The 16,684-nt window shown below is 37.6% G+C and overlaps 1 protein-coding gene across 9 annotated transcripts in view; it reads right to left on the bottom strand.

The window, feature by feature from the left end:
- Window positions 1-16,684, bottom strand: part of CACNA2D1 (calcium voltage-gated channel auxiliary subunit alpha2delta 1) — a 508,655-nt gene that overhangs the window by 383,376 nt on the left and 108,595 nt on the right. The gene's annotated exons all lie outside the window — the stretch shown is intronic.

Genomic DNA, 16,684 nt, shown 5'->3' with positions numbered 1-16,684 from the left:
GATCCAGATCAAGAATTCTTCAGTTTTTAGGTTGGAGCCATCGCCCACGTATGGTAAGTTTTAAGTTTCTCTCAGGATACTTAAAATTAAAACAAGAAAAATATTAAGATATGTATAAAACCTACCTACTTAGTTTTCTGTTTCTGTTTGTTTTTAATTCCAGAAGTAACTTATTAAACTATTCTCTTTCCCGTTGAATGTCTGGAGCTATATATGAATTGTGTATGTGTTTTGACCAGAAAATTCATATATAATTAAAAGAGATCATATTAGATTTTATAAAAACTAAATTAAAAAAATAATTAACCATAGGCTGAGTGAGAGGCTCTTTTAATGTCCCTAACCTCAAACGACCTAAATTCATTTCACTGCCAACAAAAGAATTTTGTTGAGGAGCAGAGTTTAATTTGCCCTTAGCCATCATACCTTATTAACAAACAGCTTTTGGAAAGTAAAACTGCTAGTCAGCGATGCTGAGATCCAATTTTTACAACTTTATATTCATTTAAAGAATTCTGGGAGATTTATCCTTGCCTTAAATTCTTCAGTCCTTCTAGAGCGGCTCTGCAAACTCAGCACTGCACTACGGACATTTCTACTAGATAAGTCTGCTGTGGGGCGGCGTCCTGTGCCTTACGGGATGTTTAGCAGCATCCTCAGGCTCCACACTAGATGCCTGTAGCCCTCACCCCTCCCCTGCCCCTGGCTGTGACAATCACAAATGTTTCCAAGCATTGACAAATGTCTCCTGGGGGACAAAACTGCCCCTGGCTGAGAACCACTGCTCTGGATATAAAGACATTAATGACGGATGTCTTTAGGGGGAAGAAAAGTAGCAGCAGTAGCTCTGTGCTGCATATTCAGAGTGTGCGGTGGTAAATCATCGTCTTTTACACCGTTCATCTTCATTCTGGAGAAGAAGCCAACACTTGGCTACAACACTTTGGAGCTTTTAGTTCCCCTCTCTTTGTGCAGCTCATAGACAAGCAAAGAACACAACTACTGTACATTACTCTCTCTGTAATTATTATTACCAAACCATTTCATTGCTATTTGGAGAAACAATAACAAATCATTCATCCTTCAAGTACTAGCATAATTTAAAGTGTTAATTACTGATTGACAATGGAACAGATTTGTAAGGTAGAAAACATCTGTAATAATCCTTCACTGTTCATGTGTGTGAAACAACAGTACTTAAAAATCTGTTTATAAAATATTGAAAGTCACCTTAAGATTAGAAATTCCCTTAGTGTATTCTGTATCTTTGAAAATGAATGTAATTAGCTACAGTCTTGTAAAAGAAAATAGCTTCTTACTTTAAAATCTCCAGTAGTTGGGTAAAGGGGGTCCACAGTCTCTACTGATAATACAGTCTATAGTCAAATAGAGCTCTTTCTCCTAAGAGAAAGTGTTTCACCCCTAAAATCATAACAATCTCAGGTTGCTAACATGCAAAGGTAACTGATTCAATTACAACACTTCATCATTGAGGGAATAAGGCAACTCTAAATAAAACCAGGACATATGAAACAAAAATAAACAGCTTTGTTTGAAAAGTAATTATATTACCTTTATAATCATTATACTGCCTTTATAAAGTAATTATAAATATATAAAGTATATTGCTTTTACAAAGTAATACAAAGCTACATTTTTAAAAGTGATAAGAATTTAACTTCTTCATAGCATATACTATTGTTTTCGTATTTCATGTTATTTTCTTTTTACCCCTGTAACATTTCTATAAGCAAGGGAGAATATTACTATCTGCCTCACTGGACAAGCAGGTAAAGACAAATTTAGCATCATTCTACTACTTAACAGAATCACCTAGAGTAGAAAAGAAGATTCCCCAATCCTGTTGTTGCCTCTGCATCTTGCTGATTTCCTAGTCACAATCACCAATGATTAATTACATTCTGATCCTAGAAAATATTTTATTTACATAAAGATGGCATGACCAGTGTCAGAGCATCAGTCTGTTAATCCCATAAGTAACTAATCAAAAGAAATTTTTCACTTAAAACAGTTATGTAAATACTAACTTAATTAAGAGTTCTGAATGTTCAATATTTAGACACATTTCATATTTACATTTTTGAGAGCATATTAAAATATGAAGATATTAATTTCAACATAACTTTAAGTTATGAAATCATGACAGTGAATCAAAAGCAAGGAAATTCTATGATAATGCCTTTGCAGCCTGAGTCTACTTCAAGAATAAACTTCCAGGAAAAATTAATCAGTAAGTTTCTTAAATGTGTCTGCAGATTCTAGCCTAACATGTTAGAAATCCAGACAGAATTTACTTTTAAGAAGTATGTCTTATAAAAACAATGTGACAAGCATCATTTCAACTCTCTTAGATAACAAGAGGAATACAACAGTCTCTGTCAACAAAAAGTTGGATTTCCCTAACATCCTTCATTATAAGAAGACACAACACATTAGAATTGAAATAGAGGGGAAGTAGAGAGGAGTGTCCAATGATGGGGTAAAAATTTCAAGACGCACATATTGTTCACACTAGAGGAACAGCCAATGTCCCTTACATTGACATAAGAAGAGTCTGGGAGACTTATAAAGCATCAAGTAAAGCTGCAAGAAAGACCTAACATTATACATTGGGGAGAAATGCATAGGGTAGCCTGGAATTCCTGTGATGTTCAAAGGCTTAAATGCCTCTCCGTTGAGCCATGGGGAGCAGAAGACGCAGAGCAAGTCAGGCCTTTACGGTTCCTGGGCCCCAGAGCCAGGACTAGCGTGAGGCAACAAAATTTCAGGAGCCACTCACTCACTGAAGATCTTATAAGCTTTAGACTCTCAGGATGAGTGAGCCTCCCTAAATTCCCCACCCTCAGTGCATCATGTGCCTCACCTTGTTCCAGATTCTGCAAATCCCCTGTCCCCACCCAGTCCCTGCCAGAAAAGACAGAGCTTCTTAGAATGAGGAGAAACTCTACCTCTTCCAAAATGCAGGCTTCAAAATAATTAGCCTTATTACTAATAAGTAATAAGTAATTACTTACTACTAATGCCAAATATGTTCTGCTTAGGGATTAAAGTGAGTAAACAAAGACCTAAATAAGCAAGTGTAAGTGATAACTATCAATCCCTTCCTTCTATAATAAAGAGGAGGGAATAAGAAAGTCTTGGACTACTAAATGGAAAAGAAGAGGTGTGAAGAAAGTGCACAAAGGAGACAACAAATCTCCTGGATGACTGTAATTTACCCACTATTGGGGTTTGCTTTCCCCAGGGTAGGGGCAGTCAAGTACAACAATTGAGCATTTCTGACAGACAGCAGATTTCTCTTTCCTTTTAATATAATTTTTTGTGGATTCAGAATGGCATTTTATAAAAAAAAAAAAACAATGGTTTCTAATCAATTTATTTTTAGAAATCTTTTAAATAAACCAAAATTTATTGTTATAGAGCCAATTCATTTAGAATATCTGATCATTTAGATATTGGTTGAAATTTAGCTACAATTTTATCATTAAATGTTTTCTCAGATGAAATTCATTATTAAATTTATTACATATTAAGTATTACTAATTATATTTAATATTTTAATTTTAATAAATAACTAATATATACTATCATTAACTATAGTATTAAATTATATATTACACAATGTTGAATGTTATTAAAGTATTAAATGAAAAAATGGTTGCTAGAGAATGTTTTATAAACTTTGTTTCCAAAAATATTAAGACAAAAAGCATTCAAAGAATATTAAGACCACCTTAATTTTTTAAATGTCATCTATTTATTAATATATGATTATCAGCTTCTTCATTTGCCAGCATGACAATAAAAAGTTTGTGTTTGTGTGTCTGTATAAGAGTTTAAAAGTTATAAAATGTCTTTACTTTACTGAAAGGAATTAGAAAAGACATAAACAAACAGAAAGATATCCTGTGTACATGGAAGAATTAATATTGTTAAAAAGGCCATAGCACTGTGAAATGGAGTATTTCCTGTCATATCAACAAACATGGCTATCACAGCCATGAGGGATTCCAGCCCCCAGATGTGAGTTTCGGAGCCCAGGAAGAACAGTGCCGTTGAGCTGCCACTATTCCTTACAACCAGCAAGGGACTGGGACGGGGAGCCTGGTGGGCTGCCGTCCATGGGGTCGCACACGACTGAAGTGACTTAGCAGCAGCAGCAGGGATAGGAATAATAAAATCAAAGGATGCTGACCCTAGATAGAGGAGATACATATGAAAGGAATGATTTCAGTAAGCTCAGACTCTTGTATCTTCCCATACACAGAAAAGCACTAAATTCCTTAACTTGAGATATCTGGTTTTCCTTAATTAACAATAATCTTTTAATGGTCAAACGACCTGCTTTGTTACAAGTTTCTATAACCTAAATGGTCCCTGCACCTGCTCAGAACAGTTCTCTCAAGGTCACCTGAGATGCTGTCTCCTGGTCTTGAATTTCTAAAAAAATCCCATTAAATCAAACCTAACTCTCAACGTTTAGGTTGTGACTATTTTTTTTTTTTTTTAATTTTTTTTATTAGTTGGAGGCTAATTGCTTCACAACATTTCAGTGGGTTTTGTCATACATTGATATGAATCAGCCATAGATTTACACTTATTCCCCATCCCGATCCCCCCTCCCATCTCCCTCTCCACCCGATTCCTCTGGGTCTTCCCAGTGCACCAGGCCGGAGCACTTGTCTCATGCATCCCACCTGGGCTGGTGATCTGTTTCACCATAGATAGTATACATGCTGTTCTTTTGAAACATCCCACCCCTCACCTTCTCCCACAGAGTTCAAAAGTCTGTTCTGTATTTCTGTGTCTCTTTTTCTGTTTTGCATATAGGGTTATCGTTACCATCTTTCTAAATTCCATATATATGTGTTAGTATGCTGTAATGTTCTTTATCTTTCTGGCTTACTTCACTCTGTATAAGGGGTTCCAGTTTCATCCATCTCATTAGGACTGGTTCAAATGAATTCTTTTGACGGCTGAGTAAAATTCCATGGTGTATATGTACCACAGCTTCCTTATCCATTCATCTGCTGATGGGCATCTAGGTTGCTTCCATGTCCTGGCTATTATAAACAGTGCTGCGATGAACATTAGGTTGTGACTATTTTTTAACTTAACACTACCCAAAGTTATCTTTAGATTCAACACAGTCACCATCAAAATACCAAAGGCATTCTTTACAGAAGTAGAAGAAACAATCATAAAATGTGTGTGGAATCAAAGAAGACCTCAAATGGTCAAATCCATTCTGAGAACAAAGAATGTAACTAGAAGTATCACACTTTCTGCTTTCAAACTACACTACAAAGCCATGGTAGTCAAAAAACAGTACAGTACTGGCGTAAAATACATACATAGACCAGTGAAAGGGAATAAAGAGCCCAGAACTAAATTCCAGTATTAGTGTTAGTCATTCAGTTGTGTAACTCTTTGTGACCCTATAGACTATAACCCACCAGGCTCCTCTGTTCAAGGAATTCTCCAGGCAAGAATACTGGAGTGGGTTGCCATTCCCCTTTCCAGGGCATCTTCCCAACCCAGGGATCAAACATAGGTCTCCTGCACTGCAGGCAGATTCTTTACCATCTGAACCAACAGGGAAGCCCTTAAATTCCAGTACATACAATCAACTAATATTCAACAAGAGAGCCAAGAATACCAAGGGAGAAAGGATAGTCTCCTTGATGAATAATGCTGGTAAAACTGGAAAAACACAAGCCCAATACATAAATTGGACACCTATCTCACACCACTTGCAAAAATTGACTCGTAATGGTCCAAAGACTCAAACATAAGACTTCATACCATAAAAATCCTAGAAGAAAACATAGGTGAGAAGTTCACTGATATTCTTTTGGCAATGATTTTTTGGACAATGCCAAAAGCACAAAACAAGTAAAGCAAAATCAACAAATGGTATTGTATCAAACTAAAAAGCTTCTGCAAAGCAAAAACAAAACCATTAACAAAATGAAAAGGTAGTCTACAGAATGGTAGAAAATTGGCAAACAGTCTCAAAATAAGCTAATTAGCAAAATATATTTTAAAACACAACATAATAATAACAAAAAATGACCCAATGAAAAAAATTGGCACCAGAAATAGAAACTTTCCCAAAGAGGTCATCAAAATGAGCACAGGCACATGAGAAGATGCTCAACATCACTAATAATCAGGGAATGCAAATAAAAACCACAAGATATCACTTCATATCTGTTACAATGGCTATCATCAAGTAGATGCTGGGAGAAATACCAATAATCTCAGATATGCAGATGACACCACCCTTATGGCAGAAAGCAAAGAAGAATTAAAGAGCCTCTTGATGAAAGTGAAAGAGGAGAGTAAAAAAGCTGACTGAAAACTCAACATTCAGAAAACTAAGATCATGGCATCTGGTCCCATCATTTCATGGCAAATAGATGGGGAAACAGTGGAAACAATGACAAACTTTATTTTTGTTGGGCTTCAGAATCACTGCAGATGGTGATTGCAGCCATGAAATTAAACGACACTTATTCCTTGGAAGGAAAGTTATGACCAACCTAGACAGCATATTAAAAAGCAGAGACATTACTTTGCCTAACAAAGGTCTGTCTAGTCAAAGCTATGGTTTCTCCAGTAGTCATGTATGGATGTGAGAGTAGGACTATAAAGAAAGCTGAGCACAGAGGAATTGACGCTTTTGAACTGTGGTGTTGGAGAAGACTCTTGAGAGTCCCTTGGACTGCAAGGAGATCCAACCAGTCCATCCTAGAGGAAATCAGTCCTGAATATTCATTGGAAGGACTGATGCTGAGGCTGAAACTCCAATACTTGGCCACCTGATGTGAAGAGCTGACTCATTGGAAAAGACCCTGATGCTGTGAAAGGTTGAAGGCGGGAGGAGAAGGGGATGACAGAGGGTTGGATGGCATCACTGACACAGTGGACATGAGTTTGAGTAAACTCTGGGAGTTGGTGATGGACAAGGAGGCGTGGCATGCTCCAGTCCTTGCAAATAAAAAGAGTCGGGCACAACTGATCGACTGAACTGAACTGAACTCCTCACATGTATTGGTGAAAAGGTAATCTTCATACCCATGGGGTAGTATATTAGTTCAAATACTATGGAAAACAATATGGATGGAAGTGTCTCAAAAAGTTAAAAATAGATCTACTACATGGCCCAGCAATTCTACTTCTGGGGGTAAATCCAAAGTAAAGAAAACAATAGTTGGTGAGACATATGTAACTTCATGTTTACTGCAGCACCATTCACCACAGCCAAGAAATAAAAACAACCCAAATGCCTATCAATGGATGAATGAATACAAAAGATGTGGTATATATACAATAAAATATTGTATTTCAAGCCATGAAAAAGGAAGATATTCTGCCATTTTCAACAACATGGATGGACCCTGAGCACATTATGTTAAGTGATACAAGCCGGAGAAAGACAAATACTGCACACTGTCACTTACAGGTGGAATCTACAAAAAATCAAACATGACAAGAACCAACAACAGAGTGTAAACTATGGATTACCGGGGATAGGGGGCAATGGGATAAGATTAATAGTCTCTAAGGGTACAAACTTGTAACAAGTACTAAAATAATGATAGAGATTTAATGTATGGTTTACTGACCACAAATGATAACAGTGTCCTCTAAGTACATAATATGAAAAATATCATTACAATGGCAAGCATACTAAAAAATATAAAGGAGTCAAAGTAACATAATGAATACCTTAAGTTTACATAATGTCAAATTCATCCAGTAGAAAATAAATAAAAGTATCACAATGTATTCAAAAATTCTATCATTCAAAGTGTTTAAAAATACACATCTGGAAGATGGCAGAGGAATAGGATGGGGTGACCACTTTCTCCCCCACAAATTTATCGAAAGATCATTTGAACACTGAACAAATACCACAAAACAACTTCTGAACGCTGGCAGAGGACGCCAGGCACCCAGAAAGGCATCCCACTGTCTGTGAAAGGAGGTAGCACACAATATAAAAGATAAAAAAAGAGAGACAGAAGAGTTAGGGACGGAGACCCATCCCAGGGAGGGAGTTGTAAAAGAGGAGATGTTTCCAAACACTAGGAAACCCTCTCACCAGAGGGTCTGTGGGGAGTTTTGGAATCTCAGAGGGCAACATAACCAGGAGGGAAAAATAAATAAATAAAACCCAGAGATTACGCACCTAACCACAACTCCCAGTGGAGAAGTAGCCAAGACACTCGCATCTGCCACCTGCAAGCGGAGGCTGAACAGGGAGGCGCGGGCTGCATTGCTTAAGGGTAAGGACCGGGCCTGAATGTTGAGGACAATCTGAGGGCGCTAACGTGAGACAGCAATCCAAACTATGGGATAGCCAGAGAGAAAAAAAAAAAAAACAGGAGAGAGAGAACTTTCCCACAAAAAAACTCTAACCTAAGGCACTGCCGGGCTGCTCACAGAACAAAGGACTGAGCGAATACCAGAGGAGAGCTAGCCAGCTGCAGACCTGCCCATGCCCTGCCGGAGGCAGGGAGGCAGGCAGGCGACAGCCAGAGCCGGAGGCAGGGAGGGGCAGACTCGGCCCCAGAGACGGCATCCTCTACCAAACTGCAAACAGGCTCCCAGTTGCTAACCAAGTCTTCCTGGGATCCTGGATGGTTGACATCCACCAGGAGGGTCCCAGCCAGAGAACAGCTCCCCGGAGGAGACACACGGCACACCTGAGACGTTGCCCCCATTGCGCACCCGGGAAACAGGGCAGCCGGGCCGGGGAGGGGATGAGACGCACCGCCCCACCCGGGGAGAGTGCACTCGCCGAGACACTGGTCACCTGAGCCGCTCGGACCTGGGAAGGGCACAAAAGGCACGCCCAACAGAGTCTGTGCCTTGGTGGAGGACCTGAGAACCTGAACCTCAGTGGCTTAGGCCTGGGAAGTGCACACAACCCAGGGCTGCTTTAGACAGATCCCCTGCAGAGCAACCTGGAACCTGAGCAGTGTAGACCAGGAAAGCACAGACGCTGTGAGCGGGTGCAAACCCGGTGTGGCCCAGACACTGCGAGCGCTCCCCACACATCCCAGTGATATATGTTTGCAGTGTCCCTCCCTCCCCACAACACAACTGAACAAGTGAGCCTAAATAAGTGACCACCTTCGCCCCCTTGTGTGAGGGCGGAACTTAGACACTGAAGAGACCTGCAAACAGAGGAAGCCAAAATAAACAAAGAGGGAACCACTTTGGACATGACAGATGCAACAGATGAAAACCCTGTAGTTAGCGCTGGCTACACTGGAAAGGACCTATAGACCTTGAGAAGTATAAGGTGGAACAAGGAACTATCTGAAATTGAACTGACCCCACATTGCCCTCAACAGCTCCAGAGAAATTCCTAGATATAGGCAGAAGATAGGATAAGTGAGGTAGAAGATAGAATGGTGGAAATAAATGAAGCAGAGAGGAAAAAAGAATTAAAAGAAATGAGGACAACCTCAGAAACCTCTGGGACAATGTTAAACGCCCCAACATTCGAATCATAGTAGTCCTAGAAGAAGAAGACAAAAAGAAAGGCCATGAGAAAATACTTGCGGAGATAGTAGTTGAAAACTTCCCTAAAATGGGGAAGGAAATAGCCACCCAAGTCCAAGAAACCCAGAGAGTCCCAAACAGGATAAACCCAAGGCGAAACATGGGATAACAGTTGATCTTTCAATAGAAACTCTTCAAGCCAGAAAGGTATGGCAGGACATACTTAATGTGATGAAAGAGAAAAACCTACAACCAAGATTACTGTATGCAGCAAGGATCTCATTCAGATATGAAGGAGAAATCAAAAGCTGTACAGACAAGCAAAAGCTGAGAGTTCAGCACCACCAAACCATATCTCCAACAAATGCTAAAGGTTCTTCTCTAGACAGCAAACACAGAAAAGGTTTATAAACTCGAACCCAAAACAACAAAGTAAATGGCAATGGGATCACACTTACCAATAATTACTTTAAATGTAAATGGATTGAATGCCCTAACCAAAAGACAAAGACTGGCTGAATGGATACAAAAACAAGACCCCTATATATGCTGTTTACAACAGACCCACCTCAAAGCTAGGGACACATACAGACTGAAAGTGAAGGGCTGGAAAAAGATATTTCACACAACTGAGACAAAAAGAAAGCAGGAGTAGCAATACGCATATCAGATAAAATAGACTTTGAAATAAAGGTCGTGAAAAGAGACAAAGAAGGACCCTACATCATGATCAAAGGATCAATCCAAGAAGAAGATATAACAATTATAAATGTATATGCACCCAACATAGGAGCAACACAATATGTAAGGCAAATGCTTTTAACAAGTATGAAAGGGGACGTTAACAGTAACACAGTAATAGTGGGAGACTTTAATACCTGACTCACACCTATGGATAGATCAACCAAATGAAAATTAGCAAGGAAACACAAACTTTAAATGATATAATGGACCAATTAGACCTAATTGATATCTATAGGACATTTCACCCTAAAACAATGACTTTCACCTTTTTCTCAAGTGCACACAGAACATTCTCCAGGATAGATCACATCCTGGGCCATAAATCTAGCCTTGGTAAATTCAAAAAAAATTGAAATCATCTCAAGCATCTTTTCTGATCACAGTGCAGTAAGATTAGATTTCAACTACAGGAAAAAAACTATTAAAAATACAAACATATGGAGGCTAAACAACATGCTTCTGAATAATCAACAAATCACAGAAGAAATCTAAAAAGAAGCCAAAATATGCATAGAAACGAATGAAAATGAAAACACAAAACCACAAAACCTATAGGATTCAGTAAAAGCAGTGCTAAGGGCAAGGTTCATAGCAATACAAGCTTACATCAAGAAACAGGAGAAAAATCAAATAAATAACCTAACTCTACACCTAACACAACTAAAAAAAGAAGAAATAAAGCACCCCAGGGTTAGAAGGAAAGAAATCATAAAAATCATGGCAGAAATAAATGCAAAAGAAACAAAGCAAACCATAGCCAAAATCAACAAAGCTAAAAGCTGGTTCTTTGAGAAGACAAATAAAATAGACAAACCATTAGCCAGACTCATCAAGAAAAAAAGGAAGAATCAAATCAACAAAATTAGAAATTTAACTGGAGAAATCACAACAGACAACACAGAAATACAAAGGATCATAAGAGACTATTATCAGCAACTATATGTTGATAAAATGGACAACTTGGAAGAAATGTACAAATTCTTAGAAAAGTATAACTTTCCAAACTGAACCAGGAAGAAATAGAAAATCTTAACAGTCCCTTCACAAGCACAGAAATTGAAAGTGTAATCAGATATCTTCCAACAAACAAAAGCCCAGGACCAGATGGCTTCACAGCTGCATTCTACCAAAAATTTAGAGAAGAGCTAACACCTGTTCTACTCAAACTCTTCCAAAAATTGCAGAGGAAGGTAAATTTCCAAACTCATTTTATGAGGCCATCATCACCCTAATACTAAACCCAGACAAAGATGCCACAAAAAATAGAAAACAGGCCAATATCACTGATGAACATAGATGCAAAAATCCTTAACAAAATCTAGCAAACAGAATCCAACAACACGTTAAAAAGATCATACATCATAACCAAGTGGGCTTTATCCCAGGGATGCAAGGATTCTTCAATATTCACAAATCAATCAATGTGATACACCACATTAACAAATTGAAAGATAAAAACCATATGATTATCTCAATAGATGCAGAGAAAGCCTTTGACAAAATTCAACACCCATTTATGATAAAAACCCTCCAGAAAGCAGGCACAGAAGAAACACATCTCAACATAATAAAAGCCATATATGACTTAAAGTCAGGAACAAGACAAGGTGCCCACTCTCACCACTACTATTCAACCTAGTTTTGGAAGTTTAAGCCACAGGAATAAGTAAAGAAAAATAAATAAAAGGAATCCAGATTGGAAAAGAAGAAATAAAACTCTTACTGTTTGCAGATGACACGATCCTCTACATAGAAAACCCTAAAGACTCCACCAGTAAAGGGAACCCTCTTACACTGTTGGTGGGAATGCAAACTAGTACAGCCACTATAGAGAACAGTGTGGAAATTCCTTGAAAAACTGGAAACACAACTGTCATACAACCCAGCAATCCCACTGCTGGGCATACACACCAAGGAAACCAGAACTGAAAGAGACATGTGTACCCTAATGTTCATCACAGCACTGTTTACAATAGCAAGGACTTGGAAGCAACCTAGATGTCCATTGCCAGATAAATGGATAAGGAAGCTGTGGTACATATACACAACGGAATATTATTCAGCTATTAAAAAGAATGCATTTGAATCAGTTCTAATGAGGTGGATGAAACTGGAGTCTATTACACAGAGTGAAGTAAGTCAGAAAGAAAAACACCAATACAGTATACTAATGCATATATATGGAATTTAGAAAGATGGTAATGATGACCCTATATGCGAGACAGCATAAGAGACACAAATGTAAAGAACAGACTTTTGGATTCTGTGGGAGAAGGCGAGGGTGGGATGATTTGAGAGAATAGCATTGAAACATGTATATTATCATATATGAAATAAATCACCAGTCTAGGTTCAATGTATGAGACAGGGTGCTCAGGGCTGGTGCACTGGGATGACCCTGAGGGATGGGATGGGGAGGGAGGTCGGAGAGAGGTTCAGGATGGGGAACACACGTACACCCATGGCTGATTCATGTGAATGTATGATGAAAACCACCACAATATTGTAAAGTAATTAGACTCCAATTAAAATAAATTTTTAAAAAATGAGAACAGATTAGTATGTTAAATCTTTCTTCATAAATGTATAGTCAGTAATAAATAATTTTGTAAATGCATAAAGTTCCCATGTAATGTTCTATGCAGGATAAAATTTGAAACTGTATTATATTTTACATAAAATGATCTTATAGGAAAAAATATACCATCTGTTTCATAATCTGGGAGTCTTTATTTTTCTTTCATCTACAATTTTATTCTTAATTATGTTTAAGAATACATATATATTCCATTTTGTATTTGCAGGTGTTTAATACATTTTTAGATATAGTTCTTCAAATAATGATACATTGTCAGTGAAAGACTACTAGTTATCCTCCACTCTTTGTTTTTGTCTTCCACTGTTATAGAGGAGGTATATGACCACTCAGCTAAAGATTTCATTTTTCTGACTTCTTTTCGGTAAGATATGGCCCTGACAGTAAGTTCTGACCACTGGAATGGAAGCAAATATGACTATGTACCTGCTTTCCTAGTCTCTCTCCCTTTGCAGGAAGGCTGGGAAATAAGGGCAACTAGAAGGGTCACCTTGGACCCAGGAAGGAAGCCATATGCGGAGGATGGCAGAGCCATTCCGTTGACCCCACACTGCTCACCTCCAGACTGTTATATGAGAGGAAAATATATGGTTAACTTACCTCTTTGCTACCTTAGTTTCATCTGTACCTCCAACCAATACAATATTATATCTTTAATTAATAAAACGAATGAATGATATTTGTTGAGTTCTGATTACAGGTCAATGAATATTTTATATGGATTATGTCAACTATCTCAACAATTCCATCTTGGGTGGATCACAAAGCTATCAACTGAAAGAACCACAAAGTATAATAGTCTTAAAATGATACTTAAAAGAATATGTTATAACATTATATAAAAACATAACTACCTGTATTTCTTTCAGTTGAATGAACATGAAGACAAGAAAAACTTTCTATACCATTCTTAGCAATTCTTTCAATGGATATACACACAAAGCCACTTCCACGCACACCTCAATAATGGAAGTTTTTAAAATTATACATGTAAGTTTGGGTCTTAGAATTTCCTTCTACATTTTTCTTTTTTAAAGAATCTCAAATGTAAATGTCCACAAGTGGATATTTGGTGGCAAAGCTTTGACTTCTCCTTTATATTTTTTATAAAAAGAGCAGTGGAATAAGAAGACATATTAACCTTGTAGCTAACTGGGGATCTGCTCACTTTCTCAACATACATGTGGCAATATAAAAATGCAAAATATTAACATATATTCTAAAGCGTAAAAAGACTCTCTTCATTGTTGGAATTACATTCCATTTAGTAGCTGTATAACCTAGGAAAAAACCTTAACCTTGCAAACTGTTTCTTCCTGCATATTAAAGATGAGATATTCATTTCACGAGGTTGTCCTAAAGACTAATAAAATTAGTAAAAGTGCTTCAGACAGTATTTGAACTAATTTAGAAAGAAAAAACTGTAGCCTTTCAGTTGTATTTAAAAGGTTCTAATATTATACTAAGAAAAAGTATAACACATTTATCTCTTTATCCTAATTTTTTTCCTCAATTATTTAATCTACTTTTGTGGATAATCATATGCAACTGAAGGACATATGTATTCTTCCAATACATTATTAGAAATGGAAAAATCCAATAAAAGATATCTTAGAAGTTGAAAGCATCAGGGATGACAGTTTTATGTAAGCCTATTCACTGTGATCTTTAACAGAAGTTAGGTAGGTATCAGAGTTCCCAGGTGGCACTAGTGGTAAAGAACCTGCCTGCCAATGCACGAGATTTAAGGTTCAATCCCTGGGTTGGGAAGACCCCCTGGACGAGGGCATGGCAACCCACTCCATTATTCTGGCCTGGAGAATCCAATGGACAGAGGAGCCTAGCAGGGTACAGCCCATGGGCTCACAAAGAGTTAAACATGACTGAAGCTACATAGCATGCATGCATGCATGCAGGCAGGCACCTGGCAAAATGTCTAACTTTTAAAAGTTAAAGTACTGCATTTATTCAATACTATTTATCAATCTTCTCTGAGCTAATATTTCATGATGCCATAAAGTAATCTTTATAAAATTGCAAAATTATCCTGTTTAGCTATGTTCACTCCTGTGGTTGAGCCTGCAGGTAAAAAGCAAGATGTGTCCTGTGAAGTCAGTAAAAACTAAATTTGATAATTTTGGAAGATCCATCATTTAAAAATATTGACTTTCACCCCAGAAACCTGCTGAATTCCTCTATTTACTCAACTTTTGTCCTCAGCATGCATCTAACACCCCCAGTCTCAGCACAAATCTCACTCTGTTGGTGTCCTTCAGCTACTCTGTGCTTTGAGTTCCTGTGGCCAAAAAGAAATGCCACTCTTTTGTCCCCGTCGTGTACCTTCTCTCTGGATGAAAGGGAAGAGGCTTATAGACTCATTCATTTACCTTCTTGTCCCCTAATACTTAAATTCCAATAGTAAAGTTTGCTCCTTCCCTCCCTGTTACATACATATGATTCTTTTATCTGTATTTTTCCTGTGACTGTAATAAGGTACATGTCTTACAAAAGCAACATTGTAAGGATTTTCTTCCATCCTGTCAATTCTTTCGTTATCCTAATTCAGACAAGGCCATTTCCTCATTCATCAGTATTCACACTCCTCTTAGTAACCCACACCTCATAAAGCATAATGGAAATGAGACGACACTTATTTTTCCCCTTAAGGATTCATTGAAAACTGCAGATTTGGTGACAGAGGGCCCACATATTAACACGAGAAGTAAAAAAGAGGTCAGCCAAGAAGGTGGTTTTGAGGCTGGAGAAACACTACAGGAGTGAAGGAGAGCTCCCAAGGGCAGCTTATTTTTAATTTCCGTTTGTCATGCAATTTTTAACCAGAAGCTGTCAATTCCCATTTATTTTTTCTTATTCCACTAACACCATGACTTTCATAGAGGCTTACTTATTACCCTCCACACTTTCATATTTCAATTTATTCTCCCGCAGAGAATCGCTGCAGTTCCCAAACATCAGCTTACAATAGCTTTCAGGCATCTTTGCACCTTCTAAAATGGAGAGTTTTGATTACTAGGTTGTCAGTTCTCTGAGGAGAGGAACTGTGTCTCCACAAACCCTTGGTACCCTGCACAGTGCCTGGGACATAGTATGTGTTCAATAAGTATTCATTGGAATTAAGTGTGATAATTGTTACTAACAAAGAACACTGTTCATTTCAAAGCATATTCCTATGTCATCTCACAGATATTGAAGTTTACTCAACATATTCAGTTTGAAAACTACAACTGTTTTATAAAGAGATTTTGGGATAATATATTGAAGTATATGCTTAGCATGTTTTCCTTATGAATTCCTAGTAATTCACAAGGTAACCAACCATTCATTCTAGTTTCCCCCAGAAAGGAATATTCACTATTAAAAAAATACTCATATATCATACATGAAACCACTTTTACACCATTTCACATCACTGATCCCACCACTTTTTTGGAAAACAAAAGACCTCACTGCATCACTAGGAACACAGATGAGATACTTTCAAATTGTTAGATTACTTACATTAAAATGGAAGCAGTGAGACTCCAAAGAAATGACATTTAATTTTTAATAAATCTTACAGAAGCTCATATGCATATGCTCTTACCCAAGGAATATGATCTATTTAAGATGCCACACAAGTATTTATATGTTGCTATCATTTTCAAAAATCATTTGAGTGACATTCATAGCCATTTCATAATCATAAGAAAAACTTTTATAAAAGTGTCTCCTTCTCTTGCACACAAGTCTGTATTACCCATCTCAGTGATTCACTCATGTCTTCAGGCATGGCTGTAAACACTG

The sequence above is a fragment of the Cervus canadensis genome, chromosome 3 (assembly GCF_019320065.1).
Source record: "Cervus canadensis isolate Bull #8, Minnesota chromosome 3, ASM1932006v1, whole genome shotgun sequence".
Classification (NCBI taxonomy): domain Eukaryota; kingdom Metazoa; phylum Chordata; class Mammalia; order Artiodactyla; family Cervidae; genus Cervus; species Cervus canadensis.
Note: the sequence above shows the minus strand (reverse complement) of the source record. Positions and strands in the feature narration are given on the sequence as shown.